Here is a 13,168-nt window from a genome sequence, read left to right as displayed (position 1 = left end):
AAAACGAGAAAATAAACGAGGCAAGAAGCAGAAGGGATTTATACCTTTACACAGAGCTACGCCAAGAGAGATTCGTGCACCCGGCAGCTCTCGCTTTCGCAAGTCCATTGTGCATGCAAGCTCTCCTCGATACGAGGCGGCCCTCCGTATATCCGCCGAGGGATTCAACCCTCCCTGGCAGGGCATTGAGGAACGGCATAACAGCTATTTGATTGGCGGAACCGGCAGGAATTGATTCGATTATACTATTGTGTGTATACTTAGTTTCGATCATCCTTTGAACCGTACTAGCTTACGGCACTGCGAATTTTGAACATTGATCAGATCGCAAATCACAGCAGCTGATTCGGTGGATCGAAACGATCGGCGTCGGAATATCATCGGCCGGGATTACGTGGCGTTACAAGGGTTGAGTGGCTTTTTAGTATTCTTTCGAACTTGCAACACTGAGAGAAATTTTTAGTTTAGGTTACCGCTCGGTCCTTAACTATTTTCATTTTTTACCATAATCGAAAAATATAGTTCTAGGTAGAAAATGAAAATTAGTTTTCTAGCTGTTACCGGAAAGTCTAGTATCCGTTGCTATTCTTTCTCATTACGATCGATGTTGCTATATTTTCTTGTAACCGTTGCGAAAATTTAACATTTGTGCAACAATAAATTGCTGTTCAAGCCTTATTTAACGAAAAAAGTAGAGTAAACCGAACAAACTGATTTTGCGTTACAATTACCAAAAAAGGATCGACAATAGCGCAAAATGGTTAGGCGTACCTCGTTTTTCGTAATTCCAACAATATTCGAACAGTTCTTTTAACGATACCTGTTTTACAGAATTTTTCTAGTTACTATCACAAATGAAATTTTTCTCAGTGAAGTACAGAATTCATAGGCCAGCCCCACTCTCAATGTATGTACATAAATATTTGTATACATACAAAGTTACATGTCGCATATCCAATGGGCGTAGCGGTCAAGGATCAGACGAAAAGTTTCTCGTTCCTGGAATTCGTTTGATGGAAAGGAGCCAGTTGTGTGAGAAATGGAATGAAAAAACGTGTGAAAAAAAGAAAAAAGAAAAAGAAGAAGAAGCTAAAGTGATAAAGTTTGCGCACTGGAGTGACAAATTTTTTTATTTATTTTTTTCACGTTTTTCTCATCTCTTTTTGGGGTTTCTTTCCTTTTGGCATTTCCCGCTCGCTCGCTCGTTATTTCTTTTTCAGGTCTTCTTCGTCTTGTTCTTCTTCTTCTTCTTCTTCTTCTTCTTTTAACCTTCTCTTCTGAAATATTCTTTTTGCGGGGCGTCGCCTGGCGTCGAGTTTCGCTGGTAATTTTTATTTATGGGTTCGACCCGCCCGCTTCGTTCTCTCGACTTCCTCCACGGTTCTCTCGATTCTGCGCAGTATTGCTACATGCGAGACTCGTTCGTTTCCTCGCTTGGTTCAGCAGGCCAAACCCGTCGGGTGAAGTTTTTGAGTCACAGATACCGTCGCTTGTGAGACATTTTCCCAGGGTGAAACCGCGCACTTCAGCCTACTTGAACTTCCCTTACCGGGAAAGCCGAAGTGCGGTGCGAATAGCCGTGAAGGGGATTGAAAAATTCTTTAACTAGGTCCGTATATCACTATGTAGTACACATACACACACACACACACACATATATATATACATAACATATACATATACATAAATATATACCATATTGATCGGTGATTTCGTTGAAAATTGCTTGTTGCTGGGAAGTTTTCTCATCGCTGCCGGGTAGGTACACAGACCATGATTCAAGCCTCGCGGAGGGTGATTCGAAATATTAATGTCGCGAGTTGATCATATTTTAGCACGAGCGTCCGCCGTAAACTCAACCCTCGAATGTTATTATGAAAATTGTGTTAAAAACTAGGTGCGTAATTTGTATACGTATACCGGCTATATCAGAGATGAATTCTGTTACGTAAAAGTTAGCCTTTTTATATTCTGCACCGTGCCTCTCAACTTTTCACTTTTCATTATACATTACCTACATTTTCGTGATGAGACGTCGTATTTATTAATACGTAGGCGCGGAGACTTTTTTTTCTTTGCTCGATGGACGCTTTTACGGGATATTTGCGTCGGTGTAAAGTCTTTCAACATATGTACAGGTAGTAGTTATTTTTTTTTTCCTTACGTCTTGACTATTTTCTCTAATACCGCTTGCGTTTGCGACTCTTTTTTTATTGTTCTTGATTTATTTGCGGACAGATTTGTCGGCAGTACGGTCCGTGCCTCTAAAATGGCGTTGGTTTTTTTTTACCCCAGAGGATATGTACGTGATGTGCAGGAAATCTCCTCAAAAAAAAACTTGTTTCTTCTTTATTGTCGCTATATTCGTCTGGTACGTTTTTGTTTTATCTTGTCATATTCTTTACCATCAGACAAAAAGCCTCGCTGGTCGTTAGGAGCTATAAGTGCCGGGGGAGGCGAGCAAGGAAGAAAGTAACTCCGAAGAGAACAAGAGAAAAAAGAAAGAGAATGAAAAAATTGGGGTTAAATTGAAAAATCGAAAGAGCTGCTGAACGCCGATTATTTTCGATATCAGTAAAGGCGTTGAATTTTATTGCCGAATTCAATAGGTATTATCAGTCCTGATATTATGATCTCGAGTCAATTTTTGATAAAAATTGGGGGTGTTGAGTACGTCGACGCCTCGTCTCGCCCCTTGTTGGGGGGAAGAAAGAAGGCGCGGAGTCGCTAAACTTCGTTCACCGCTGAAATTGAAAATGTTCCTAAAGGCGGTGGAGCAATGATCGAGGTATCGGCGCGATTGCCGTTGTAGTTCGCGCGTATTAAATTCTATCGCGGGGATCTCGTTTTGCGAGGTAACAATTTTTTAAGAATAAAGCCACGCGTACTTGCTGTAAAGGGAAACTCTCTGATCTTTGCACGATGTGTCATGGCACGATTTGAAAATCATTCGAAATCGGCGATGTAAATGAAAAGTTTGAAATTGAACTTTCGATTTGCCGAATTTTTTTGTCTCTTGGCATCAGCGGCCAAGTCAAAAATAAAATACGAGAGAAGTTTGTGTTCCCGAAACACCCCAAAGATGCCGACAGATATAAAGTACTTGTTACCAGCTACTTCTCCGTTTCCTGTTTGTACGCTGTTAATTGATTGGCTAACCTTTTCTTTGCCGTTTCTGAAGTAGGAAAAAGTTTCAACCCGGGCCGTTTCAGCCCGCGGCGAAACTCTGCAGTTTGCCAAGATCGCGAGAACTTTTGAAATTTAAGATACGTCGCTATCGATTCTTCTGCAGGGAATATTCCGTAAAAGGGATAGATCGTTTGATTCAGTATCGCAGTTAACGATTTTGAAAATGAAAATTTATCAATTACACGAAGATACCGTGAGAAGAAGCTTCAGAAATTTTGATATTGATCACGCATGACTGTTTCAAAAATTGTTCCAGACAAAGTTCTGAGAAAAACAAATTTTTATCGAAAGGAATTTAACGGTATTTTTGCTTGAGTAGATTAGGTACTTATAGAATTCGCTGAGTACCTATTCGAGAATCGAAAATATCTCTTCACCTTCTCAGACGACTCGCAGTGATTCGGGTAAGTATACAAGGTATACCAACGTCACACATAGAGGTCCTGAATCCTGCCGGAGGCTAAAATTCCCGAACAATGCCTAGGACGCGACGATACATGAAAGTAGAGAAAACTCAGTTCACTGCTTTGAGGGCGGTGATAACGCCGAGCGAGAGAATGGTCAATGGCCTGTGGAATTACTAGCGGAGGCTTCGGAATTGTCAGGGGGTAATTTTCCACCGAGGGACCAAACACAGACGTGCTTTTTCCAACTTCAACCAATAAAAAGCTTTACTTCGACGGGGATGGTATTTTATTCATTTCTTGCATTTATTTTCTTCCGTTCCTTTTTGCTTTTTTTTTTTGTTTTTTTTTTTTTTTTAATAATTAAACTTTTTCTCGTTGGTCGACGAATGATTTTTATTGATTTTTTTCCCTTCAATCGCGACAATACACCTCTACAAATTATCTCGACGTTTCTTTGGCGAAAAGAGCTGGAGCTACGTTTATCAAGAACTAATTGCTGCCGTAGCCGGAGTTAATTAGGCCATTCTAACTAATGCGAACATCCCAAACAGTAATTGCGACGCGTATAAACAGTCCCAAGTCAGGAAATAATACACCGACACAATACGCAGGTTTGAATTGACAACAACGTGTTCGCGAGGAGGGACTCGGGTCATTTCGCATTACACGTACATAGGTACCTGTATTATAATTATTTCAGCTGCGCGAGGGCCAGGGTGGGAAAATATGTGCGAGACGTCAAGTGTCTCGGATATAATACACAGATACGGTATAAGTAGGCACAATGCGCGCATAGAAAGTCCGTAAAATGTGGTGAGAAATGAAGAGACCACCTCTTTGTAAATCTCCTCTGTCTTTCTACCTCCTCCTACCACCCGCACCTTTGTCGAAGACAAAAGTATCGTTTAGCCGCCGGTGTTCTTTCCTCCGACACCCACGTATGTGCATACATACATACGTACGTACATATGGTGTATACCCTGTATATAACTACTCACAGTAACTGACGCGTGTACTCTCCGAATTACAATGCCCTTTTCATAGTACGTAGCGGTTTTAAAACGACAAATTTCCTACCGGATGCCCTCGCGATTATGATTAATGCTTCGATCGTCAGAGGCGCTCTCAACGTTCCAACGAAGCTTTAGCCTATTCACCTCGTCCGTACAGCTTTCACATATGTACTTCGACTCGGGAATGCTAGGGGATGAAAAGGAGGAGGGTGGAGGGGAAAAGCGTATTTTTACCTCGAGACGCGTAGAGAGCGAGAGGAAAATTCTATCGGAGTCACTGTAATAGCGAACTTAGCCTTGCTTCGACCTCTGGGAAATAACTGCGGCAAAGCTGTGATACGTGTCTAACGTATAAGAAACGTATATTATTGTAACATTGAATTTCTTCGACCCTTAAAGCTATATTGCGAAATAAAGCCACTTATATTATAGCCGGCAGACATTTTTTCTCCAACGGTAAGAGTAACCCGAATGCCTGTGAGAACTGGATGCATTATGTTCGCGTATCAAGGCAATAATTTTTGCATCTTTGCTGGAATATTGTCGATATGTTACTTTTCGCTGTACGAAATATTGTCTCAAATTATACAGGATTTTTATCACAAGTCTATCAGAGGTGCCATATCTTTCTTCCCATTCGAATGATGGCATGTGTATTAGGGTGGTCCTTAAAAAGGTCATTTTTCAATTTCGACTGTCTCACCTCCAAATCAGATCCAAATAATTCAAAAATAATTTCTTAAATTTTTCAGAATTTTATCTCGACTCTGACCCGTGACCCGCAGAGGGTTGATTTCCCTGTGCGACCCTTTTCAAAGGAACAATGAATATACCAAATGGCTGATTACGAATCTGGACCCGAAATTTTAAAATTAAAAGTAGCAGATCCAATATGGCAAAGTGACTTTTGGGATGATTGTCCTCTAAATTGGTTCCGCTATTTTAAATTTAAAGATTTCGTGTTCAGATTCGTTATCAGCGCTCAAAGAAGCCTTTCGATATCAAATTTCATCGGAATCCGTTCGATAGATTTATTGTTCTCTCGAAACGGGTTAAATGGGAAAATCAACCCTCTGGCAACACGAGTTAGAGTAGAGATAAGAATCTGAAAAAATTAAGGAAGTATTTTTGAATTATTTGAAACCGATTTGTGGGGGTGAGACAGTCGAAGTTCAAAAATAACCTTTCTAAAAACCACCCTAATGTATATTCGTACTATTAAAGGTTGTGCAAAATGTCGAAGCCAGTAGGAATTTTCGCGCCACTTTTGACTGCTGATTCTGCAAAGACAAGAGCGATAGATCAAACGGGGTGATTAATGTTTGTTTACACGAGGTTTGGAAAAATCGTTACGGGCAAAAAAGACGTTCTCGGAACGGTATAAAACTGTCTATATGTATATAATGTGATATAGGCGTATCGCAGGATACGTTACAAAGTGCGTCCAATCGAGGTAAAGGAAAAGTTGTTCCATTATTTTACGAGCCACCGTGTAGGTCGGGGTGACGCGACGAGGCGGCGTTTCGTCGGTTCATCTTTTTGACCCACTTCCGGCTCGTCTCACCTCATCTTCGGAGTGATTCAATTTCGGCCGGTGCACCTGCACTCGCTTCCTGTCCACCCCTTTGACGGTGACTTTTCCTACAGACGTTTCCCTCCCCCCTCCCCCCCCCCCTCTCCTTTTCCATCTTTCTCTCTTTCAGGGGAGGTCTCATCGATCTTGGTAATTGCACCGGTCACTCCAATATTGGAAGACGAATCGAATGCGGGTACGAAATTTTTCCCGCCGAGCTGAGAATGCTTCGATTTTTTCCAAATCCGAGACTCGATGTGCTCACCCCATCCACCCCTGTTCGGGTCAGCATAGCTGGTTATGACGGTCTGTTCGAGCGTGACGGACGCCGACCTCGACGCTTCGGGGCACCCTCGGGAAATCAAAAAATATGCCTATACAGTGGTTTTCACGGGTGGTACGGCGCGCCGGATCAACTTGCAGTTTCCTGTTCTTTCGACAATACTTTTTTCCAATACCTATTTTTACCTTCTTTCAACGTCCAAGGTTCGTATTTCGTTTGCAGTGTACATAATCGATGAAACGATCGTCGAATCGCATCTAATTCGTTGCGCAGTAGCGGTTATTATTGTGCATAATTTGATCGCATTGATTGTCGAATAGGTTGAAAAAAATGTCGAGTCTATTTCGTGTAATTTAATGCCTCGCGTGCCGCCGATGCAATTACATTCGTAATTGTATGATACCGTCATGTCAAACTTGTTTACGTTGAACGTCGTACGTCGAATATTTCTAACTCTGTCATTCATTCTTCGTCGGTTTTATTATTGCCTAGCTGCCTGTGTTGTTTCGTGTCGAGATCTCAAGATCGTGACGGGAACTCGATGAGGACCGAATTCACCATTCCGATACGTTTGATACGAATGTTTGAAAATTTTCACACGAGTGTGTGCGTTTTTTTATTTCTCGTAACGCTCTTTCTTGTACTCGGAGCAACAGACTGCATTCGAAGAGTCTGCAATATACGTAAATAATTCGTGGAAAGACATACGACGTAGATATAATATTGATATCCAAGTAACATACTTTGTATTTACTTGTTTTTTTTTTTTTTTTTACTCTCTCACCATTGCTAGTGACAACAGTTGAACGTATTTCCATTACTCGTGATTTTGTTACGAAGCTACTTCTCATCGTTTAAGATGAAAAGGAAACCAAAAATAATTCACCTAACTGTATAATTCTAGTGCGTAAATCTGTCAAGTTCTTTGTCCCGGCTTATATTTGAGAGAAAAAAAAAAAAACAAAATAGAAAAAAGATTATGATTATGAAAAACGAACGAGAGGAAGAAGGTACGAAGGGCAAAACTCGAGGTCAAAAATTGGTGACACTAGATACAATTTTCTCCGCGACGAGGCCGTCTCTTTTCAAGGATTCGCGATATATGTATTCAGTTACCTGAAAAATAAACCCTCTGTAAGTCCAAAGTGTCTCGACGTACGGTCCTCTAAAAACACATAGAATAGAAGAGAAACGAGTCGCGTGCAGAAGAGCCAAGCTCCGATAGATCGAAAGAAAATACAAGAAATTACCACAATTTACGTAGCTAAGCCATCGCTCGAACATCCCGCAACCCCTCGGCTCTTACTCGAACCCTTTTTCTCTCCGGTTTTCCGTCAAGCTCGCATGTTCTCGGAATCGGAATGAACACTCAATATCTTTCCATGCAGACCCGTTTCCCTCTTTTCTTCTTTCTTCTTTCTCCTTTCTTCCTTGGCTTACCCACTTCGCCGTTCCTTCCATACCCGCCCCCTGAGCCGTTTGAAAAACATGAAATTCACATTTTTATATGCCAGTCACGTTATGCCTCGCTCCGTTTACGGGCGAAAGCGTGCAGCCCGCCTCTCGTCCCGTCGAGCCTCAAGACCTGATCTATCTTGCTCGATGATACTCAGGCTCCTTCTATTCGAGAATACGGACGGATATTAGAAGTCGTCAGCTCACTTACTATACGCCTATCGCGGGACGCAACCTTCGCCTGCCCGTCAGATAAGTGCCCAATACATATGTAAATGTCGCCGATACTTTTTTCACACGAGCAGGCATCTCTGTAAGCCGACGTTTTAATACTTCTCTTTCGGTTTCGGGAGTCGGTCGGGTTGTTTAATTTTCAAACACGCAGAAATCGGTTTCATGGAATTTCCAAATTTGTACAGGGGGTAGAAATATAGAGAAGTCAAAATTCTAACAATTCTATATTTTTATTTGCTATATTCACATTCATTTTGATGTTTCGATTTTTTTACAAGTCAGACCTTTCTACATTTTGACTCTTCTACAATTTGCTTTTCCATCTTTTGTAAGTTGGATGGTCGGTCTTTTGAAAATTCGATATCGCGACCCTTTTATCCTGTGGCGATTTCATTTTTGGACCCCCCCCAGCCTATTCCTGCCGATAAATTGAATTTCGCCTTGATTTCTGCTCCACCTCAGTGAATAAGATTTAAAAGATGGTGGAGACTTTGTATAACGCATGTAAGCCGTAAGATATTTCGTAAATATTCGGTATTGATATTTTTTCGAGAGTACATTTTGAATAAAAAAAATTATCCACGCAGCAGGGAAATTACTCTTCGGGAATTTTGAAAAGGAAGGCGAATACAGAATTAGAGATAAACGAAAAATGGCTTGACGACAATTTTCTAAACAAGCCACGAAACGTTTTACGTATAATATACTTATACCTACAGATACGTAGGTCTGAGGTCTGGCTTTCTCCGACAAGTGGGCAAGTTTTTCCTTCCTCGTATTTCTCTCTCTCTCTTACTCTCGCTCTCTCTCGGTCTCTACCCCTGGGAACTTTTTATGCGTAGATACTCAGTTTCCCAGATTTCGACGTCAGTAAAAAAAAATCTTCTCTGATATTTTCCAAGGCCAGTCATTTCATGAAAGATACGCGCATATTTCTGTTCCTCAACTCTGTATTTAGGTGAAGACAAACGAGATCACGAGTTGTGACGAACAATCGAACATATTCTGTACAATATTTTCAGGTTAATTTACTTCATGCACATGCTCGGTCCAATTATTCATCGTATCACTGTTACGATTACGCGAAATTATTTCTTTTGTCATTAATAAAATTCCTATGGTTCGTACGATTCTCGGAGGATTACGTACATCTCGCAGCAATTCGTTAGACGCGTCAGCCGTGATGTCGGCTTCTTATTCGTCCGGAACCCAACGCCCGGGTCATCGAATTCTGATTCTGCATGTGAGCGTGTCTCTCGTGTCTTGCGCCCATTAAACCCCTTCGTTGGTTCGTTCTTGTGCGGCTGACACGCGCCTTGTTTCGTACACATGTAAAGCGGAACGTAACCAAGAAAGGTGTGTTTTCGCGGTGAGCTCACGCCATCCGGAATCGGGGGGTCAAAGCACGCCAAGCCTCGGCAGCTAGGTCTTGAGGGTGGCTTTCGCGTTTCGCCGAAGGTGTAACCTTGCCGTTAAGGGAGACCCGGGGGGGCGTGTCGTAGTCGTAGATCATCGATACAAGGAAGGGCGCTCGTCAAACGATTAGGAACACCGAATAGTCACCCTCGAAATTATACCTCGATACTTCCGTCGCTTTGGTCCTCTTTCGCATTCACGAGTGTATTTTGAAATTTGCAGTTCTATACGATACATTCGTCGGCTTGGATCCGATAGTTTTTATCACATTAGTTTATAGTCCAATATTCTCTGTGCCGACTTATACACTTTGCACACTTTGAAACGGGAGAGTTATACAATCTGTTGATATTGTTGGTAATCTGAAACGTCAGTTAGAAGCGGATGGTTTTCAGCGTGCAGACGAGCCAGTGATTGTGCATAATTGAAATTTATAGCTGTGATTATTGTATGGGTAGGTTGAAAAGACACACGATAGCTTTTTCACTTGTTCTTAATTACAGCGAGATTCACAGTCTGAGATAACTCGGTAGTGCGATGGAAGAAAAGTGGAAAGAAAAAGCCGAGTAAACAAATAAATAAATTTGAAACGGTCATAAAACCGGAGAATCCATTCTATATATCCATCGGTGTTCCAAGGATCTACGGAAAAAGTTGTACCTCGTTAAACCCGAACCTAAATTTTCTTTTTCCTCGCAACTTGTTCGGTAGATTCTTGAGAAAAATAATACTAAAGAAAGTAAGAATCGGGAAACGAATGCGAAACTGTTTTTTTTTTTTTATCGTATAATTAAAATTTTCTTTCAGTCGTACAGTTCCTTTCGCAGTTTAAACCCTGACTGAAATCAATCTATTCTTGAAGTACAAGCGGTGATCGTAAAAAGTGATATCAGTTTTATTTGTCGCTATAGAATTATAGACGTACAGACGTCATGTTTATGTAAATTGACTCGATTCGAGACTCGATTCGAGGAAGTTGACGGTCTTCTTAAAGTGCACATGCGTAGCTATCGATTACGTCATTTTACGTCCCCAATACAACGGCCAAGCAGAAGTTTCAACACGCGGAAGCATGCAAGGGAAGCTCAGCAGTCGAGCTTATCGCGACATTTGGGGGTCTTCACGTTGCCCGGTCTGCATTCGGTAGAAACGAGAGAGAAAGAGAGGCGAACGTGTGCGGCGAACGTGGTAAATTTGTGGTTTCCTTTTGTAATCGTAACGGATTTGTAGGTTGGCTCGCGCTGCGTTGCCGCCCCCAAAAACGACGAGGGTCAAAATCCTCCCAGCGTAATCATTTGTCGGCCGTATTTGCATAAACTTTACATTACGTGTAATAATGTTATACCTACATGAATACACAGGCATACATATTTTATATACAAGTTCGTTAGCTAGTCGTGGTGAGGAAAAATTGGAGTAAAAGTTGCAGTGTATTTTTAAAAAAATTTGAGACTCTGTAGAGCGATGACAGGTTTATTTTTTATTTTTTTGTCATTTTCATTTTTTCACAAATATTCGCACCTCCAAGATCGTCTCTCAGAAGCTTCGCGGGCGTTTATCTCGAAGCTACGTAACCAGCAGACGATAAGGGGCTTCGGATATAAATCGCAACTTCAAGGAGACGACATTTTCGCCTTCCCGGCGATAACTTGCTACGCGCTACGCGGCCGCGCGACAGGAGTCATTTTTTTCGAAATTAACGAACCGAAAACTTGACGACAGGCATGAAGATAGCCTTTCATCATGCTGCTTTTCCTCTATCCTTATCTCTGTATCTCTATCTAGTTTGTAATTTTTTATTCCGTTTTGTTTACTCCCTTTTTTTTCACCCTCTTTGCGTTTCTGTTCCTTATCTCGTCTCGGATTTACCAACCTTTCCCGTGCCTCACGCGCTCACATTCCTATTGTTCCCACACGCCGCCTATTATCTCTATACATAATTCATGTTTCAACAAATTATCAAAGTTCATTTTTTCATTTCGCCCACCTGTTTAATTTCCGTCATGCTTATCGTATTATCGCCATTTTTAGAGTAATAAAACATGTACCTATCGCCTGATATAAATACTAACCGATTTAGCCAAGCTTGCAAATGTGAACGAAAACTCTGAAGAATTTGACAACTGTGGATAATGGTATAAAAATCGAGCGCCAGTTATTAGAAATCTAATATCGTGTACAGGTGTCTTGTAACCTAGCTTTACAATCGATAACTCCTGAATTAATGACTATTCTGATCTGTATCATGAAAAAAGTGGAAAATTTTCAAGTGCGAAAGTGTCCAAAGACGCAGGGATAAACATGTTTTGAGGCATAAGTAGGTAGTGGCGGCAGCTGGGGAGGGGGGCGGGTGTAGTGGCAGATGTCCCAGGGGGTGCCACTTTGGCACGTCGGAGCGGCTAATTAATGACAGGAAGAGGAGTAGGCTGTTTGCCTGTTTCTGTCGGTAACAATTCGCGTGACAATTCACAAGGGGAGGCTGGAGATATTACGCTCGCCACGCTTCACGCACGATTGCAGCTGCATACAGAGATACGGGTGCAGCGTAAACTTGTTCGCGTCGATGGCGCAAATTCGGGCAAGTCGGGGTGCAGGAGTTGGCCAACCTCGGGTTTTGACGGATTACCACTCCGGCTCTCGACGTTCTATATAATAACTTTATTGTCATCACTCGCGGTATAATTAATAATATCGGGCAATTATCGGGCGTCGAAACGCCGCGTAAACACCTCGCGGTCCCGACCAAATCGGCAAATAACGGCCCATTAGGCAGCGGGAGAAAATTTTGCCGCGTATGCAACAACGGGCCCGTCCCAATTCCCGACCCCCTCGCGTAATTTGCGATCCCCTGATCGCGACGCGTCGTCCCCCTACCCCCCACTCTTTCATGCCCTCCTCAACCCCCGGCCAAACAGGCGCGGCTGCCTCGCGAGGTGTAGTCTTTTCGCCTCATTGACTGCTAACACGGATAGATTACCCTCCCGATGACCTGTCCACGACATGCCCATCGTAAGTCAACTTAAAATTACACGGGTCATTTCTCATTATTTTCATGGCTCCAGCCTCCAGCGGACGACCCTCGAAACCGACCCTTGGTGCCTCACTTGGCTGCCCCCGGCGACGAAATATCCACGTTTCTCGTTTTTGCCTTCTTTCAATCCTCGTTTAGAATTATTAAGGTTGTTCTTTATTCGCTCCGCTATTTTTTTTTTTGTTTTTTTACACCTCTATTTTTAATAATCCGCTCATTACGGGTTCGCGCTATCATCTCGCGAAGATCGGTGAACCGCTTTCAATTAACGCTCAGCCGCTAGTCGGTTCGTATCGCGAGCCAATTATCGAGCCAGCTGCAGAAGATTCAAACATCTCGCATCAGTCCAGCGTAAAAATGGGATCGTGTTTTTCGATTGCGTATCGCGTCACGGAGTAAATGAACAATTATTGGAAAAACAAAATTTCTACAAAAAATTTATATAAAAAAATGATTTGTATTTAATTGTTTTTTTTTTTTTTTTTTTTATCATCGCATCGGCGGAGTGTCCATTGAACATTGAAGGGAAGCCAATTAAAGCGTCGGACCATCGGTACCCACGCGAGC

The 13,168-nt window shown here is 42.1% G+C and overlaps 1 protein-coding gene across 3 annotated transcripts in view; it reads left to right on the top strand.

The window, feature by feature from the left end:
• The window catches only part of LOC124184338 (kin of IRRE-like protein 1), a 137,612-nt gene that overhangs the window by 41,732 nt on the left and 82,712 nt on the right, over positions 1 to 13,168 (top strand). The gene's annotated exons all lie outside the window — the stretch shown is intronic.

Source organism: Neodiprion fabricii, chromosome 6 (assembly GCF_021155785.1).
Source record: "Neodiprion fabricii isolate iyNeoFabr1 chromosome 6, iyNeoFabr1.1, whole genome shotgun sequence".
Taxonomy (NCBI): Eukaryota; Metazoa; Arthropoda; class Insecta; order Hymenoptera; family Diprionidae; genus Neodiprion; species Neodiprion fabricii.
This window is presented reverse-complemented; position numbering and strand designations above follow the sequence as displayed.